General features: G+C 38.5%; 1 non-coding gene across 1 annotated transcript; it reads left to right on the top strand.

The window, feature by feature from the left end:
- The first annotated feature begins 17,128 nt into the window (after positions 1-17,128).
- Positions 17,129-17,233, top strand: LOC142179650 (small nucleolar RNA R71). The gene has a single exon (XR_012708195.1). It is a non-coding gene; the product is annotated as a small nucleolar RNA R71 (small nucleolar RNA).
- Positions 17,234-19,197: the final 1,964 nt, after the last annotated feature.

Raw genomic sequence — 19,197 nt, 5'->3', positions numbered from 1 at the left:
AAACAACCCCTCCTAACTTCGTCGAACCAGCAAGAGGAGAAAGCAGAGGGCTAAGAACATGCAAAGTTGTGCATGAAAAACTGAAGAGCAGCGCAGTCTTCAGGTGGAAGTACCGTTTCCACAGGCAACCAAACTGACGAACCAGCCCCGTCAGCCACGCCGCCTGTCCGCCGAAAAATAGCGACGAGTCAGACCCCACCCCGGCGTGCTGCTTCTTCTCCTCCAATTGAAAACTAACGAAAAACCCTGTCCCCCTCCTTCCATGGCCTGAACTTCAACCAAAAGCAAGATCCCTAACACTGTTTGTTTCATCTTCCTAGTGTTAGATTTTGCTTCTCCATGAACGGAGTTTGCTTGAGCGATTCGAGTTCACGACGAGGCCCGTCGTTGAACGCTGTCACAGTTCCTGTAAATGTCGAGTTTTCCGATTGAGTGTCGACGGTCATTTCTGTTGATCTTTGGTCGAAGCCTGTTTGAGGGTGTCGCATCGAGTTTCTGGTCACTGGTTCATTTGCTCGTAAAGGCTTGTTGGATGCTCTTTTCTTAGGCCTTCTTTCAAAAAGTGTGTTGCAGTAAAGGTGAATTCCTCAAAACCTTAATGTTGTTTCATCTCATTATTTTAGTTTGGTGAAGGATATCGATTAATTTGGTATAGCATGTTCTGTTGGTTTGTTTTCATTTGCTATTTTAGTCTCGTTATTTGGTTAAATGCTTTAACGTGACAGCGAATAACTGTTATTTCAACGCAACCTTGAATCATATCATTAAAAGTTTCGTCGCTTATCCGGTAAAAAGGAAGAAGTTTAACTTGGGAGAAGCAGATCTTGAAATTGAAAAATGAAAGGTCAAATTCTTTCTTATGTCTATTATAGCTCGCGTTGGTTTCGCTAATTTCAGATTACTCTCATATTAGTTGATCAGTCGACTCCTTCACAAGTCCAATGCCCATTAGTGTTATAAATTGGCCTGAATCTATTTCGCGTATCTTGCTAAATAATCATGGGTTCTTCTTTATTATTAGAGACAAAGTGAATAGAAATCGTAGTCCCTTTTAGGTCGGCCTTTTAAATAATAAATGAGACGAGCCTCGCCAAATAAAACTACAAATTGTGGGGCCCTCGATAAATATTGTCCTAATTTCTTAGAATTCGGAATGGGCCATTAAGTGAATTTCACGGCCTTCCCTAAAGATAATAACGCGTTAGACACTTTAGGAGTGTTTTTAATAAATTACCTTCTTAAACTCGGGTGTGCATTGATGTGACCCAAATCCAAATCTCAACGGAGTCGAATGTGTCAACGACCACGGGTGCATTGATTGTGACGTGGTTCGAGACACATTTTCACGACGTTGCAATTCTCATAATAATAATAAAAGTGGTTCGAAATTAAAAAAAAACATAAGCAAGAACATGTTCTGAGATCAGATAAAATCAAATACAACAGTTGAGCGATCGTGCTAGAACCGCGGAACCCGGGAATGCCTAACACCTTCTCCCGGGTTAACAAAATTCCTTACTCGGATTTCTGGTTCGCAGATTGTAACAGAGTCATATTTTTCCTCGGTTCGGGATTCAACCGGTGACTTGGGACACCATTAATCTCTCAAGTGGCGACTCTGAATAATTAATAACTAAATCCCGTTCCGATTGTCCTTTAATTGGAAAAACTCTTTTACGCCCTTCCGGGGGTGTAGTGAAAAGGAGGTGTGACAGCTCTGGTGACTCTGCTGGGGATTGAACCCAGAATCTCTGGTTCAGGGTTCAGAATTCGAGCTTAGATAAATTGTTGTATTTAATTGTATCTGATTTTCCTACATGTTTTGTGCTGAATGTGCTAAATGTTACCGCTTTGATATTATCTGAACTGTATATAAATTGTGCTGACACCCTTCTCTCTTCACATCCGGGGATGTGCTTACTGGTTGAGACTCCCTATTCTGTTAGTGTCATACCTTGAAATAAGAAAGAGGCCGGACAAGTTACGAAGCCGGATGGCCTTTTGGTTCCCGGTAAGTTGCCCCCTCCTCGACTCGAGTTGTCCGCTCGGGTACATAGTCTAGAACACCGACCCAGGTTTTGAACATAAAATAACGTGACTTCATGCCGGATCCCTAGTAGGAACGCTTATTTGCATCACGTTGCATTTGACTTAGGGGACTCAACACAGGGGTTGGGTTCGTCCAGGACTAGCAACTTGAAATGAAAAGACCATCCTGATGCATTCTCTTGTGTTGTGCATTTATTTGTTCCGAACGTGCATGTTGACCGGTTTCTGAATCTCGAAAATGTTGGAAAATTGAGAAGAAGAAAAAAAAGAAAAAAAAAAGAGAGAAATAACAGTTAGGGAGTTAAAAACCCAATGCCCAAACACTGTCGAAACTCTGCCGATATTTTGAGAAAATGAAAAAGGAAAATGTTTTATTTTTAATAGTCTGTTTTACTAAAAGCAAAAGAAAAATAGAAAAAAAAGGAGTCTTTTATTTTTGGAAAGTGTTTGTTGAAAAAAAAAGTCTTTTATTCTTAGTTTGGAAAATAGGTTGTTTAATGTTTGTTGAAAAGAAAAATTGAAAATGAAAAAGAGTATTGTTTTAAAATAGTTCGGTTAATTTGCCCGAACTACGCAGGTTTGATTCTCACAGGGTGTGAGATACGTAGGCAACCCTCATCGGGTCCAACCTCCCCTTTGCAAAAATAGTCAAAAATGTCAAAAAATTTTATTTTTGTGTCATAAATAAATCGGGTGATGCCATTTTTGTCAATACCGTCGAACGTTCCCGAAAGGGACACAAGAAGGCTGACTTTGCATAAATAGCCACCTTTTGAGTCACTTTTTAGATTCTAGCCGATTGACCCACACAGCCTTAAAATCTTCGTCCCCGGGGTACTGAAAGGCCGTGTTTGCAAAACCATATCTTTTATTTTAATTTGAAAAACAAGAGAAAGAGTCATTGGTCAAGTGAATACCGTTTAGATTTTGGTCAAAATAAGCCGATCCAGTTTCAGCGGCGTCTTAAACCGTTCTTGCCGAAATAGCCCTAGAGTATCTTTCAGTTGTCAAAAGGCTATTCTCGTAAAAGAATGGACAAGTTTGTGAAGTGTAATAAAATAATCCTCTCAAATTTCATGTGAAATTGGGAAGGGCCCACGTTTGCAAAATAGTCATTTGGTTAAAATTGGCAAATAGGGAAAGGAATTTGGCCGTTGGTTTTTGAGTTCGTAATTCTTTTGATTAAAGTATGAAGTATGTTTGATTTTCAAGTCTGTAGGTCATCTTTTCGTCAAAGTCTGTTAGTAGAGTCAGTTTTTTATTATTTTAAAAAAAAAACCTTTGTAATCAAGTTTGTTTTATTATGAAAATTCCAAAAATGTTTAATTGTCGTTTACCTTTTATTTGCACGAACTACGCTCGGTCTGATTCGTGCGGGGTCACGATACATAGGCAATCCTCATCGGATTCGACCATAACCATAAGAGAAAAAGCAAAAAGAGTGAGGGAAGAAAATGAAAGAAAGAAACAAAAGAGCGAGAAAATGAGAAAGCCAAGAAAATCACTGCAACAGAAGTCAGAATAAAAAAAAGAGCTGAGAAAGGGAAAAAAACAAGAGAGGAAAGAAAAACAGATGAGCGAAAATAGAAATCAAAAGAAAGGGACAACGACAAAATAGGAGGGAATGAGAGAATAAGAACGAAAGAAAGCAAAGGCAGGAACGAAAAAAAGCAAAGAAAAAAAAAGAGAAGAGAAAGAAAAAAAGAAGAAGAGAAAAGAAAAGAGAGAAATGTTGCAATTAGAAATAGGGAAAAGGCCGGGATGACGCAAGCAGCCGAGCAAATGCATAATAGAAATTGTCAACTGCTTAGGTGCATTCATTCCCCAAATGTGCGATTACCAATGTGTTAAATGCCCTAACGCTAACATGATGGTTTCATTTTGGCATGTCACTTCAGAAAGGTGGTTGGTTTGTGGTTCTAAGGTAACGCCCCTTCCAACACAAAATATAATGGCAGAAAACAACGGAACCAAGTGGGTGGGTACCAATACCCAAAACCAGTCGGTTGAGCAGGTCGACGGGTTGGTGGAAGAGGTAAAAATGTTGAGACAGCATATGGCAGACATGTATCGGGCATGGATGACTGGGAGAGCACCACCCTCACCACCGTCTAGCTTCCTGGGCTCTGTCCTTACCCAAACCCTAAACACAATGCCAGATGATCCCCCATACTCCCCATCTCTACCCGCTTGTAACAGCTGCCCCAGACACAATGCCGATATTGTACCTGTGAATATCCTCGGGCACCGGATGACCCTCCCCAACGTTACTTCTCTCCATGGGACTCCCAAAGACAGACTCCATTTTCCAAATACCCAGCTCCACAACATGCTTATCCACCCCCACGAGCATACCAGAAACTCCCTAGGTCAGGTTTTAGGCCAAATCAAGCGTTTAGGAATGAGAAGTTGCTGAAACGAGAAAAGGCTTTCACCCCTATTGGAGAGTCATATATCAGTCTGTTCCAGAAGTTGAAGCAAGTGGGCATGCTGAGGCCGAATCAGATAAAAATGTCGAACCCTTTGAAACGTGATTTTTTTTCTCTAAAGTGTGCATATTGCTCAGATGCTCTGGGCCATGACACGGAAAAGTGTTGGAGGTTGAAGAAAGCAATTCAGGAGCTTATTAATGCAGGTAACATCATCGTACAAAATTCGGATGCACCGGACACCAGCCAAAATCCATCGTTTGCGCATAATAAGGTAGACATGGTGGGTATGATTTGTTTTGAAAAGGAATGTGAGGATTCTCTGAGAGCCTCGGAGGCCCAAAAACAACTTGTTGAGGATGATGTGATGAAAGTTTGTAAAGTTCCTAATGTTGGTAACGCAGAATTCAGTGGCTAAGATGTTGTACTTGGTAATTGGAAAGACGCTCCATTCCTAGGTCAGCCGGGGAGGAGCTTTGGTGGTCCATGTTGCTATCATTTCTGCTGTCCGGGTTATTTTCAGGGTTGTAATCCAGACATTGTCTTGTGGCTCAAACCCTTCTATCCTTTATTTTGCCTAGTTTGTTTAGTCATAGTATCCCGTCTAGTGTTGTCTAGGTTTGTTCTAGGTTTGTGTCCCCAGTTTAGTTTGTTTGTTTTGTTGTTCAAACCCTTTCATCATCTGTCTAATGCAATTTTCTGTTTTCTGTAATTTCTAGTCATTTTCATTTGGTTCTCTTTTCTTTTATATTTCTTTTCCTGATTGACTCTAGTGACATGACATGCACGCGCAATGCTCGGCCTGGTATTAAGAAGTTAATTTAGTCATGAAGTAATGAAACAATGTTGAAGATGTAGTGACATTTAAGGGAAAGAAATAAAGGCATTTTGAGATCACTTCAAGTCCGAATTGTGTGAAACTGGGGCAGATAGAACATAAAGAACCCCTATTGAAATGCATCTTGCCGCATCAATTTGAATATAAAAGCAAGTTTGCCCCAATTTGCAGGGGGCCGTTCGTGGTAATGAGAGTGAGAGTGTTGTCCAATGGTGCTTTGGATATAACAAATGTAGAAGGCGAATGTGTGGGTGCGGTCATCAAGTCTGGCACAACCAAAAGATGTTACGAATGTTTTCCTGGGTTTGTTTAATTGTGTTGTTTGTACTTGGCATGTTTTGAAGGTTGGAATGACGAAGGCATTTTGTTCTGCTATCTAAACACTTTATCCCTCGTCACCCATTTTGAGCCTTATTTATTTGTCTTTCATACCCCTCTTTCGGGATCAACGACACAATTCAGAAACGCAAGTGCGGAGGATAAGAAAGTGAAAAGAAAAGAAAGAATCAACAAGAAAGGAAAAGGAGAAGAAAAATGAAAAGAGAAAAGAAAGAGAAAAAAAAAGAAAAGAAAAGAGAAAAGCAAAAAGAAAAAAAGGGGAAAGAAAAAGAAGGAAAACGACAAAAAGAGAAAACAAAAAGAGAAAGAAAAAAAAGAAGAGAAAATCACAACAACAAAGTAATTCCTATGTCGTGAACTACGTTTGACTTGATCCCGAAAGGGTAGATAGGCAGCCTCTTTGAGGTTCAGTCATACCAAAATAAAATCTAAAAGTCCCCAAAGCAAGAAACTGGGGCAGAAATCGTGGTTATTGTAAGAAATCTGATTTCAAAAGTTGTAATTTTAACCCGTTTTGAAATAATTTTGAGCCTCTCATACCCTTTCTTTCTAGCCCCGTCCAAAGCCCACATTACGGTCCAAAGAAAGACCTTCCGATCAATCTTTGAGAAATGCCAAGTCGAGCAGGTAAAGGTAATTCATGTCTGGGGCAACGCTCTGGTTCAAGCGAGAAAAACAAAAAGATAAAAATGAGCGAGTCTTATTGGTGAAAACCTGCACAGGCACCGTAAGGCGACGGGAGTTGAGAGAAGGAATAAAATGAGAGAGTCTTATTGGTGAAAACCCTTGCGGACACCTTGAGGCGAAAGTGAGTTGAGAAATGGTTAATGGAGAAAGGTCTGTTGGTGAAAAACTGTTTCAAGGCATTGCAGGTTAAACAAGATTAAGGTTTGGGTGAAGGAATCAAGTGATGGAAATTCTGAGGCAATAAAGTACGGCAATTGAAAGCTGGTCAGTTGTACAGATTGGGCCAATTGATCCAGCAGCGTCAAATGGGCACAGGTTTATTCTGGTAGCTATAGATTATTTTACCAAATGGGTGGAAGCTAAGACGTTCAAGTCTATGGCCAAGAAAGCTGTGGTGGATTTTGTGCATTCGAACATTATTTGTCGGTTTGGGATACCGAAGGTGATTATCACAGAAAATGAGAGAGGCTTGATGGTGAAAACCCTTCGGGCATTACAAGTCGAATAAGGATGGTGAATCAGATTGAATAATTGGAGCATTGAAGCCCAGTTTCACGGTTTAGAGGTATAACAGGAGTTGAACATCAAACTTGCTCAACAGAATAGTCTACAGGTGCATGTCATGGTCATTAGAGTTGGTATCCACATCTGATAGGTTTCTACTTTGTAGTTTTCTTGTTAGGAATCACATCTTCCCTTTGTCCTTTACTCTGTTCCTTTTGTCTTGTTTACTTCCTCTTTCTGAGTCGGTTTGGTCAGAACAAGTGAGAAATGACTTCAAAATTTGCCACCAGCTTTTCAATTGTACCAAATGGGATCTGGCCAACACATCAAAATGGCATAAGTTAGGAAAGAACAACAAGCGCACTGAGTTGGTAGCAATCAACATGCTTTGGGGTCCATGAGAAATACAAAGGTTTGGTATATTTCAACTTGTGAATAGTACAACAGATAGAGGATGTTGGGTGAACGGGTAAAAGGTATTCTCTGTGATGAGATCAACAAAGGAAGTGTTTGACAAGTGATAAACGAGGTATTCCAAACAGAAATCAAAGTTGTCATGGCAAGTGGAGGAGAAATAGACCTCAAGGCCAATGCCAGTGGGTTAAGTCAGGAAAGAACAGCATGCACATTGAGTGGACGGTAATTGACGTGCTTTAGGATTCATGTGAAATACAAAGGTTTGGTACATAGCAATTCAAGAACAATGCAACAAGATGGAGGGTGATAGGTGAACGAATCAAAGGTATTTTTGGTGAAACACAAAGGTTGGTAAATGTCAGTTCATGAGCAATGCAACAGATAAAGGGAATTGTGTCTGAACGGAGAAGGGGTATTTTCTGTGATAAAGATGACAGAGAAAGTGAGTAGTACATAAGCAAGCAAGGTCCTTGAGTGAAAATCAGTTACCATGGGAAATGAAGGAGCAATCGCCCTCAAAGTCAAGGCCACAAACCAACTACCACATTTTAAACTGACAAAATTTTTCTTTGATTGAAACAGGGGTAGAAAAGTTCGTTTGTTTCGGAGAAACCCTCCGTGGAGAAAGGAAGTCACCAAACAGGTTTGATTTTTGATTTTCAGGACCCTCCTAAAAAATGAGACCTAGTTTAAAGTTTAGAAAACAGCATAATCTAGCATAAATGTATCCCAAAAGAATAAGTTGCTTTAGAAGTTTGCATGTTCGAGATAGGATTTAATTACGAGTTTTCAGGACCCTCCTGAATAATGGGACTTAATTTTAAGATTTCGATTAGATAGCAACATTTAGCGTAAAGTCTGCTGTAGGGTAGTATAATTCAGACATGAAAGTTGTCATTCTTAAAATAAGATTAGACTTTTTATTTTCAGGACCCTCCTGGATAATGGAGAGTAGTTTAAAGATCCTCTTAGATAGCAAGATTTAGTAGAAGTCACACTTGTAGAAGATATAACTTAGATTTAAAATTGTCGTTTAGTTAAGAGTTGTCAGAAGCCCGCATGGATAATAGAGGAATACATTCAATTTCAAGTTCAGTAGTCAGGAGCCCGCCTGGATAACAGAGGAATACATTCAGTTCAAGTTCAGCAGTCAGGAGCCCGCCTGGATAACAGAGGAATACATTCAGTTCAAGTTCAGCAGTCAGGAGCCCGCCTGGATAACAGAGGAATACATTCAATTTCAAGTTCAGTAGTCAGGAGCCCGCCTGAATAACAGAGGAATACATTCAATTTCAAGTTTCGGAAGTCAGGAGTCCGCCTGAAGGACAGAGACATACAATTCAAGTTTCAGCAATCAGGAGCCCGCCTGAAGAACAGAGGTGATACAATTCAAAATTTTTAGTTCTCAATCAATTTCTTTGTCTTTTTGAAGTCAGGAACCCGCCTGAAGAACAGAGGTATACAATTCAAGTTTCGAAAATCAGGAGCCCGCCTGGATAATATAGGAATACAATTCAAATTTCAGAAGTCAGGAGTCTGCCTGGAGAATAGAGACATACAATTCAAGTTTCGGAAATCAGGAGCCCGCCTGTATAACAGAGGTATTTCAAGTCAAGTTTTAGTCAAATTCTTATTAATATCAAGTAACATGTACTCGGTTTCCAAACTGGGGCAGAAAGTTTTCTTGGTTCGTTTATTTTTATGAAGTCAGGAGCCCGCCTGGATAATAGAGGAATACATTTCAATTTCAAGTTCAGCAGTTAGGAGCCCGCCTGGATAACATAGGAATACATTTCAATTTCAAGTTCAGCAGTTAGGAGCCCGCCTGGATAATAGAGGAATACATTTCAATTTCAAGTTCAGCAGTTAGGAGCCCGCCTGGATAACAGAGGAATACATTCAATTTCAAGTTCAGTAGTCAGGAGCCCGCCTGGGAAGCAGGGAATACATTCCAAGTTAGCAGTCAGGGAGCCCCGCTTGGAGAATAGGAAAATTTCTTTGTTTTGTCTATTTTATTGTAATCGGGCGCCCACCAGGAGAATAAGGGAAAACTACTCAAGTTTCTAGGGAAAACAGTTTCGAAGGAAGACAATTCGAGTTTCAGGGAAAATGGTTCAAAGTGTAAGGGAAAATAGTGTCAAGTAACAAGTGAAGACAGTTCAGGTTCAGCAATCAGGCGCCCAGCTGGAAAAAAAGGGAATTCAATTCAGAATGCAATTCAGAAGTTGATGAAGGATGTGAGCTGCTCAAGACATGGCCGAGGTCACAAGCACTACATGTCTGGTCCTGACCCAAAAGATATAGAAGAACGAGCTAGCACCTGCAGCTAACAAGTGTCAAGGTTCAAATCTAAAGTCTACATAAAGAACCATTCAAGACTCAAGATCAAGCTTCAGAAGACTTATAGATAGGAATCTTGTAACTCGTAGTCGATAGGCTTAGCTAGTCTTTTTCATCTTTTGATTTTTGATGTAATAACAGGGACCGCAGACCGGAACCTCGACGGAACGGCACCTCGACCGGATCTCCACCTCGGCATACTCCGTCATCTCACCCATTTCTGAACTACACGTGGCCTGATTCCTTTATAGCTAAGGATATGTAGGCAGCCCAGATACCAGGGCTCGGTCACACTCCATTCTCTCTTAGCTTTAGTCTCTCCAAATAAGGGTCGGGTCAAAAACCTGTCTAGTCAGTCTTTGTCTGAAAACTCTGTACGTTTCCAGTCAAAGAGGGGCAGCCGTAGACATGTGATTTTTAACCCTCCCCAAGATCTTTCATATATTAGCGTAAAATATTTAATTTAGGCATAATATAGATATTTTAAGTAATTTTAACTCTTTTACTCTATTTATTACAAGAAAACAAAATCACAAAAATAGGTTCATTAATGTTTTGTAATCATTTTTAATAAAATAAAATAAAAATAAAAAAATCTTAAAAAATATATACAACAATAGTATCGTATTTTTATTTTAATATGATATTTTGAAAATACCAAAAATAGATTTGTTTTAATGGTAAGTTTTATTTTAATAATTATTTGAATAGTAGGAATAATTAACAAATGGGCACGTATTTTTAATCTCATTCGCGGCAAAAGAATAGAGCTTGGGCTCGAGCAACCCATCTTTAGGCCTAATTTTGGACCTAGCCTACAATTGTCAAGCCCATAATTCCTAGGCCCATACCCCTTAACCTAAAAACCTACCACTAACCTAGACCTATATATATGAAACAAAGCCTAAAACTAAAGGGGAGGGATAAACAAAAGATGAAAAGCTGCGCAGCTTTGGACCCCCCACCCCCAGACGTCGTCTTCTTCAAATAGTCCCCCCTCACGATCTCATCTTCCTTCCCCACACAAATGACCCTACCTCTAAAACGACCCCTCCCGACTTCATCGAACCAGCAAGAGGAGAACGCAGAGGGCTAAGAACATGCAAAGTTGTGCATGAAAAACTGAAGAGCAGCGCAGTTTTCAGGTGGAAGTAGCGTTTCCACAGGCAACCAAACTGACGAACCAGCCACGCCGCCTGTCCGCCGGAAAACAGCGACGAGTCAGACCCCACCCCGGCGTGCTGCTTCTTCTCCTCCAATTGAAAACTAACGAAAAACCCTGTCCCCCTCCTTCCATGGCTTGAACTTCAACCAAAAACAAGATCCCTAACACTATCTGTTTCATCTTCCTAGTGTTAGATTTTGCTTCTCCATGAACGGAGTTTGCTTGAGCGATTCGAGTTCACGACGAGGCCCGTCGTTGAACGCTGTCACAGTTCTTGTGAATGTCGAGTTTTCCGATTGAGTGTAGACGGTCGTTTCTGTTGATCTTTGGTCGAAGCCTGTTTGAGGGTGTCGCGTCGAGTTTCCGGTCACTGGTTCATTTGCTCGTAAAGGCTTGTTAGATGCTCTTTTCTTAGGCCTTCTTTCAAAAAGTGTGTTGCAGTAAAGGTGCATTCCTCAAAACCTTAATGTTGTTTCATCTCATTATTTTAGTTTGGTGAAGGATATCGATTAATTTGGTATAGCATGTTCTGTTGGTTTGTTTTCATTTGCTGTTTTAGTCTCGTTATTTGGTTAAATGCTTAAACGTGACAGCGAATAACTGTTATTTCAACGCAACCTTGAATCATATTATTAAAAGTTTCGTCGCTTATCCGGTAAAAAGGAAGAAGTTTAACTTGGGAGAAGCAGATCTTGAAATTGAAAAATGAAAGGTCAAATTCTTTCTTATGTCTATTATAGCTCGCGTTGGTTTCGCTAATTTCGGATTACTCTCATATTAGTTGATCAATCGACTCCTTCACAAGTCCAATGCCCATTAGTGTTATAAATTGGCCTCAATCTATTCCGCGTATCTTGCTAAATAATCATGGGTTCTTCTTTATTATTAGAGACAAAGGGAATAGAAATCGTAGTCCCTTTTAGGTCGGCCTTTTAAATAATAAATGAGACGAGCATCGCCAAATAAAACTACAAATTACGGGGCCCTCGATAAATATTGTCCTAATTTCTTAGAATTCGGAATGGGCCGTTTAGTGAATTTCACGGCCTTCCCTAAAGATAATAACGCATTAGATACTTTAGGAGCGTTTTTAATAAATTACCTTCTTAAACTCGGGTGCGCATTGATGCGACCCAAATCCAAATCTCAACGGAATCGAATGTGTCAACGACCACGGGTGCATTAATTATGACGTGGTTCGAGACACGTTTTCACGATGTTGCAATTCTCATAATAATAATAATAAAAGCGGTTCGAAATTAAAAAAACCATAAGCAAGAACATGTTCTGAAATCAGATAAAATCAAATACAACAGTTGAGCGACCGTGCTAGAACCGCGGAACCCGGGAATGCCTAACACCTTCTCCTGGGTTAACAGAATTCCTTACTCGGATTTCTGGTTCGCAGATTGTAATAGAGTCATATTTTTCCTCGGTTCGGGATTCAACCGGTGACTTGGGACACCATTAATCTCCCAAGTGGCGACTCTAAATAATTAATAACTAAATCCCGTTCTGATTGTCCTTTAATTGGAAAAACTCCTTTACACCCTTCCGGGGGTGTAGTGAAAAAGGAGGTGTGACAATTGTTAGGACCGTAAAAATCAGGTGTCATACGAAAGCTAGCAAAGCAAACCTTGAGCGACGATAAATCATACAACAAAGGAGAAATATACCAAAAGAGACAAAAACATTTAACGTGGTTAGGTCAACTGACCTACGTCCACAACGGAGATGAGCAATCCACATAATAAAAGAGAATACAAAATATCGAGAGAACACATCACGAAGAGGCAAACACAAGTGACACACTAACACTTGTCCCGTAAAGTTCTCCCCCTAAACACTACTCTCAAGCCCATATGGCTACATTGTGGATGCTATTGAATGAGAAGGACGGATCTTCAATTTATAGAACTCCAAACCTTTTCCTACAAGAAAAGGACTAGCCAAGTATAGGAGAATTATAATTTCCTTCTACAAAAAGGAAAACCCAATTAAGGTAATTATATTGCCATTTCCTTCAACAAATAGGAAACTAAATATGGTAAGAAAATTATGGCAAACACCTAACAATTCTTCCCCCTTGGCCGGAATTTTCTGACAAAATAAATTTGATCCACTTTCTTCACATAGCCTTCAACAGGTTGCATCTCCAAATCTCCACCACAAAGTTTTTCTCAACGTGCGTAGCACACCGGTCAAATTTCTCAGAAAAAATTACGATTATCATCAAATATGTTGCGGCTAGAACTGAACCTGCCAAGATGAATCTATCTTGAACCTCGCTCTGATATCACTTGTTAGGACCGTAAAAATCATGTGTCATACGGAAGCTAGCAAAGCAAACCTTGAGCGACGATAAATCATACAACAAAGGAGAAATATACCAAAAGAGACACAAATATTTAACGTGGTTCGGTCAACTGACCTACGTCCACAACGGAGATGAGCAATCCACATAATAAAAGAGAATACAAAATATCGAAAGAACAACCTCACGAAGAGGCAAACACAAGTGACACACTAACACTTGTCCCGTAAAGTTCTCCCCCTAAACACTACTCTCAAGCCCATATGGCTACATTGTGGATGCTATTGAATGAGAAGGACGGATCTTCAATTTATAGAACTCCAAACCTTTTCCTACAAAAAAAGGACTAGCCAAGTATAGAAGAATTATAATATCCTTCTACAAAAAGGAAAACCCAATTAAGGTAATTATATTGTCATTTCCTTCAACAAATAGGAAACTAAATATGATAAGAAAATTATGGCAAATACCTAACAATAATCACAACCCCAATAAAGTGAAAGTACCAATAAAGTGAAAGTACCAATAAAGTGAAAATACCGATAACCAAACTGAACAATTAAAATAACAGTTATAGTTAATGAGCTTAAGCAAAATTGGATTGTCAAAGGTATATAACTCTTTAAAGCATATGGATGTAGAGGGAAAAGTTTATGGATTACATTGATTAAAGGACTGATGATAAAACAAGTTAGCAGCCACAATAGTCTCTATCTAGATCAAAGTGGACCAAGGCTGTTTAAGCCGTGACACATGACTATTGTTAGCTCTGTCTAAAATACCATGGTCTGCTGCCATTGTTTCTTACTCATCTAGATGATTTTGACATGTAAACTAATTTGCATATGATCCACTTTCAACCCTTCATTTAATTATGATCAGTAGCCTAGAAGAGTATAAATTGGGTATTTGCATGTGTACGTGAGATGAGAGGACTTTTGTATTTTAATTCCTGTATAATTTAGTTCGCAATATCAAACAACCGCATTACAATTTTTAAAGAAGAAATTAAGTTATTTGTATGTAATATTAGTCATGTGGAAAAAAAAATATCAGAATATATGCTTAATCGATTGTATCATGTTACTTATTCTCTTTTTTAGATTATCAACTCTTGCTTATCAATCCATTATATTAAAGAATAAATGGAACTAGATTATACATGGTCAATACTTGCGCAAGGCAGCCATATTAATACGACCGCTGCAACTTCATATATAGTCTTCAGATTAAACCAAGTAATAAAGAGCTATTAAATTGTTTGTCAATCAACTCCCTCTCCCACTAGTACTTCAGGGGCAGATGGAGTTTTTTTAGATTTCGAGTTCATTTAAATTCAGTATTTTTTAAACGGAGCATAAATTTAGCTGTAAAAATTTATTATAAATTATAATATTAAAAGCTTAAGGGTAAAAGTTTTGTAGGATCATAACATTTGTATGGTTATAAAAGTAGATAATATGAAAAGTTTAAAGTTGAATTATTTTCAAATTTAGAAATGTGTCATTTATTTTGAAACAGACTAAAAAGGAAAGTATATCATCTAAGTATAATAAAGTGCTGCTTCCATCAATTCTTTTTAACTGTCACTCAAACCACACAAAAACAAATCCAAAATATTTGTTACTTTAGAAAATTAAAATGTAATAATTCGTTTTTCCTAGTTCCATCCTTACAACTCTAAAAAGAAATAACTATGAACTATTCACTTAAATAAATAAGGATAAATTTATAAATATAATGTTATTAAATGATATATATAAAGAAATAACTATGAACTATTCACTTAAATAAATAAGGATAAATTTATAAATATAATGTTATTAAATGATTTCTTACTTGGTGTGTCAAAATCTTAAAAGAGAAATAAAATAGACGGACGGAGTATTAGATTATTTGTCAATCAATTCCCTACCCCACCAGTACCACCCACCCCTGATGGCATTCAAGCTCAAGAAGTCAACAGAACAATTACTACAAATGCCCTTATCTGGGACCATTCTATTAGTATATGATATCCGAGTCAAACATTCCGAACAAGACCTCCACTGTTGCTGCAGCTAGCTATTTTCTATACTATACCTCCATTGGTTCTGCAGCTACCTAGCTTCTATGTATCTTTACAACAAGAAAGAGCCTCAGCCAATAACCGCCAATAGCATATGAAGTCATTATTGTAGAATTCAGAATCTTCAAATTTTTTGGATCAGAAGATATATGCTAGTAGTATGTGTTCGAAATCAGAAAATCAGACAAAGTAGAGAAACATTAGTTTAATAAACAAAATAGAAAAATAATTCCTAGCCATAAGTTACTTGTGTGTCCTTAAGGAATTTTAATCCTCTTACTGTTGCCTATGGTTTTGGATTAATTTCTCCTATGATAAAACGAAATAACTATTTTGTAATACTGGCAATTGAAATTACAGAATTTCAGCGAACTCAACAGACGGAGCAAATCACACTTGACACTTTGTTTATTTAGAAAAACAATCCAACAACGTAAGAAAGAGGGGAGAAGTTTTCAGATTTTCTATGTATGAAAATTGAGGCTAAGCCTCTAAATTTATAGACAATGAAAGAGTGAGATGAAGAGGTGCAACTCAAAAGGTGCCTCTTCCGTTTCTCATTCACCCCCTTTAAAGAAAAACCCAACAATATATACCATTTGTTTCGTCGCAAAATATGACTATAGGAGGAGGAGGATCGACTTCGAGTCCTTCTCGCGTTGTAGTAGGCCGAGGATCACCTAACCCCAATTTTTTAAACACCCATAGAGGAATCAAATTGGTACTCGCCCCAAGATCACACAAAGTTCGTCCAACTACATGCTTACCAATCGAGATCTGAATACAAAATCTCCCTGGATCATTCAACTTTTGAGGTAACATGCTTTGAATTATGGAAGTGCAGTCTTCTACGAGTGCCATCGTCTCGAACTCAGCTAACATCCATTTATTTGCTACAATATTTTTGATGTATTTTGCATATTTGGGGGGGAAATCTTATTTTGTGTCTCATACAACTGACACTAGTTATATGAGGCAACTTTTTTGTCTCACAGTTTTGTAGACCCAGATTTCTGTGGACCCAGAAGTGTAAGATTGGGGTCCACAAATTTGTGAGATAAAAAGGAGTCTCATACAACTAGTGTAAGTTGTATGAGACACAAAATAAAACTTCTCCATATTTGGGAACTTCTTACAAGATATCCACCAATAAAATGTTGATTTGCACCTGGCTTAGAATATCGAGGAACTTCTTGTATGAGGCATTATCCTTCACTTTTTGCAACCTTTGTGGAAGAGAAACTTTCTACCATTACTCAATGTCACAGTACTAACATAAGACTTAGGATTCGACTCAGTGTCACTTGGAAGAGCCCCCACTGGTCGGATATTTTAGGCTCTAGCAAGTTTCCCCATTTGTCTTTCTATATTGTAGATAGCAGTAGCTTGATTCTGATTATCATCCATTATCTTCTTAAGCATCGGATTCATGGACTGATCAACCTAAGGCGGGCGGAACTATTGTTATTGAGCTTGTGGTCTATAGTGATTTTGATTCTCGTGATTTCCGCTCCATGAAAAACTCGGGTGCTTTGAGATTGTAAGTATTCCTATACTGATTTGCTTGGCCTTTGTTTGCATTACCTATAAAACATACTGACTACAGATTTGCGGGGCATATATTGTTGGTGTGGCCTTCTCCACATACTTCACAAAGTAATTACAGTTGTTGTACTGGTTGAACCTACTGTTTATTCAAAACCACAGCCATTTTGTTGAATTGATTCGCCAAAGAGGCCACTTGTGTCGATAATGTAGAAACGACATCTAACTCATGAACCCCAGCAGCCTTATGAACTGTGTATGTGTTTGCTTCTCCTTGCCAGTCCAGATTGCTCTTCGAGAACCTATTCAAGAGTGAATAGATCTCATCAAAACTCTTCTTCAACATTTGACCACCTACAGCAACATCTACCACTATTTTAGTTTCTAGATGAAGTCCTTTGATAAAAGTGTGATCTAACACCTCATTAGTTTGATTGTGGTGCAGGAAATCTCGAAACAAACCCTTGAACCTCTCCCAAGATGAATATAGGAAGTCTCCCTCCTTCTGTTTAAAGGCAAATATTTCATTTTCGATCTTTGATGTATTACCGGATGGGAAAAACCTCGCCAAGAACTTTTGAGCTAGATCATTCTATAATGTAATAGAGTTTGCTAGTCCAACTCAAGGTGACATTAATAATGTTGTGCATCACCACCTCTTGCACCGTCATTGGTTGTGGCATTTTCCGTTTTAACATGTAGTTGAATGAGTGCCTGAAGGTTATTTGCTTCCCTCGCTTCTCTCAACTTTCTGCGAAATATTCTCTCAGTTTACAGGTCAAATCTTAAAGTCTGTCTAGGCTCCTAACTCGTTGAATTCAAGCAAACTACCTGTGATCAGTCACAACCAAAAAGAAAAATTAAACTAGACTAAATAACCAATAAGAGCTAAATCTAGTAAATCAGTTAATTTCAAAGTCCTCGGCAATGGCGCCAAAAACTTGTTACTTACCAAGATGCACACGTAAGTATACGTTATCAAAAAGTAATAAAGTGATAAATAGAGTGTCAAACCCACAGAGACTCACCGTTAACTACTTACTAATTTGACTAAAATTGTTTTCTAATCAAGTCTAATAAAGGTTGAGTTTTGATTACTAACTACTGATGTTGAAATAGAAAGTGTAGTTAACACATCAGAGAATTGTTGTAAAGATTAAATTCAATAGAGATGAGCATTTCAGGGTTGTGGTTGATTTCACCAATCCTATAGAGTCCGAGTTAATTCCCCTTCAATCCAAATCGCTTATGATTGCTAATTAGCTGGATTATGTCTACTCGTACTATCCTTTTGAATCAATTCTCGCACGCTCAAGATACATTTATGTGTATATTTCTATGAAATCAACCTAACAAGAATGCATTAAGATTACAAAACTCAATTAAGCATGGTGACTAGGTATAATTCTATCCTAACCACAAATCCGCTCCCTACCCTTAAAGATAAGATTGTGCTTTCTTTAACTCTTCTCTAATCTAGAAACGCTTTTTTCGAGCATAATCTAGATAGTTTAACTGTTGCACAAATAATTAAGCAATTAAGCACAGAATTATAGAAACAAGCATAGGATGGCAATTTGTATTAAAGGAGAGGATAATAATCAAACATCAATATTCATGGCTAACCACAACCCTAGAACAAAGGGGACTTAGCTACACATAATTGTTATAATAAATTCACAAGTCTTTTGAATGATTAAAGTACTAAGAGAAGATGAATGGCAGAAAAGCTCTCTAATCCTTGCTTCAATGTGCTCCAAACGTGTGTTGTCCTTCCAAAGTGTCTTTCCTCCCCTAAAATTACGTTTTGTAACCCTTTTATACGAGTTAGGGGCGTGTAGGACTAAAAAAATCTTGTTCCGGACGAAATAGAAAAAATCCCGAAATTGTGCACCATACCGGGTGCTGAGAAATTTTCTGCTCTGCCTTTGGCGTCTGGAATGGCGCAAGGCGCCCACCTGGACGCCCAACTTTTCTCTTCCTTTCCTTGGCTGTCTTTAGAGTCCAGGTTGGTACAATGGACCGACCTGGATGCTGAAATAGTGCTTCCTCTATTCTCTTCCGATTTTAGCTCCAATTAGAGCACATATGTTCCGTTTCACTTTGAATCAACTCCAACACATATAAACATCAAAATTAAGCTCAATTAATCACGACACACATGAAAATAAACGAGATTCAAGTAAAATGTGAAGCACCGCGCATACAAATGCACATAATGTAAGCCGATTATCAACGGATAGAAAAAACCGGACGGATAGAGCATTAAATTATTTAATTGTCTATCAAATCCCTGGCCCACCAGTACGACCTACCCCTAGTAGCATTTAAGTTCTAGTCAGCAAAACAACTACTACCAGTGACCATTCTATGCATATGATATCTGAGTCAAACATCCCAAATAAAACCTCCACTGTTGCTGTAATGCTGCCGTTAGCTATCCATTTGTTGTGTATGTCTTCTACATATATATATATATACTCACACACACGCACACACCAT

This window comes from Nicotiana tabacum, chromosome 3 (assembly GCF_000715075.1).
Source record: "Nicotiana tabacum cultivar K326 chromosome 3, ASM71507v2, whole genome shotgun sequence".
NCBI lineage: Eukaryota > Viridiplantae > Streptophyta > Magnoliopsida > Solanales > Solanaceae > Nicotiana > Nicotiana tabacum.
The sequence above is the reverse complement of the archived record's forward strand: the minus strand, read 5'-3'. Positions and strand labels throughout refer to the sequence as shown.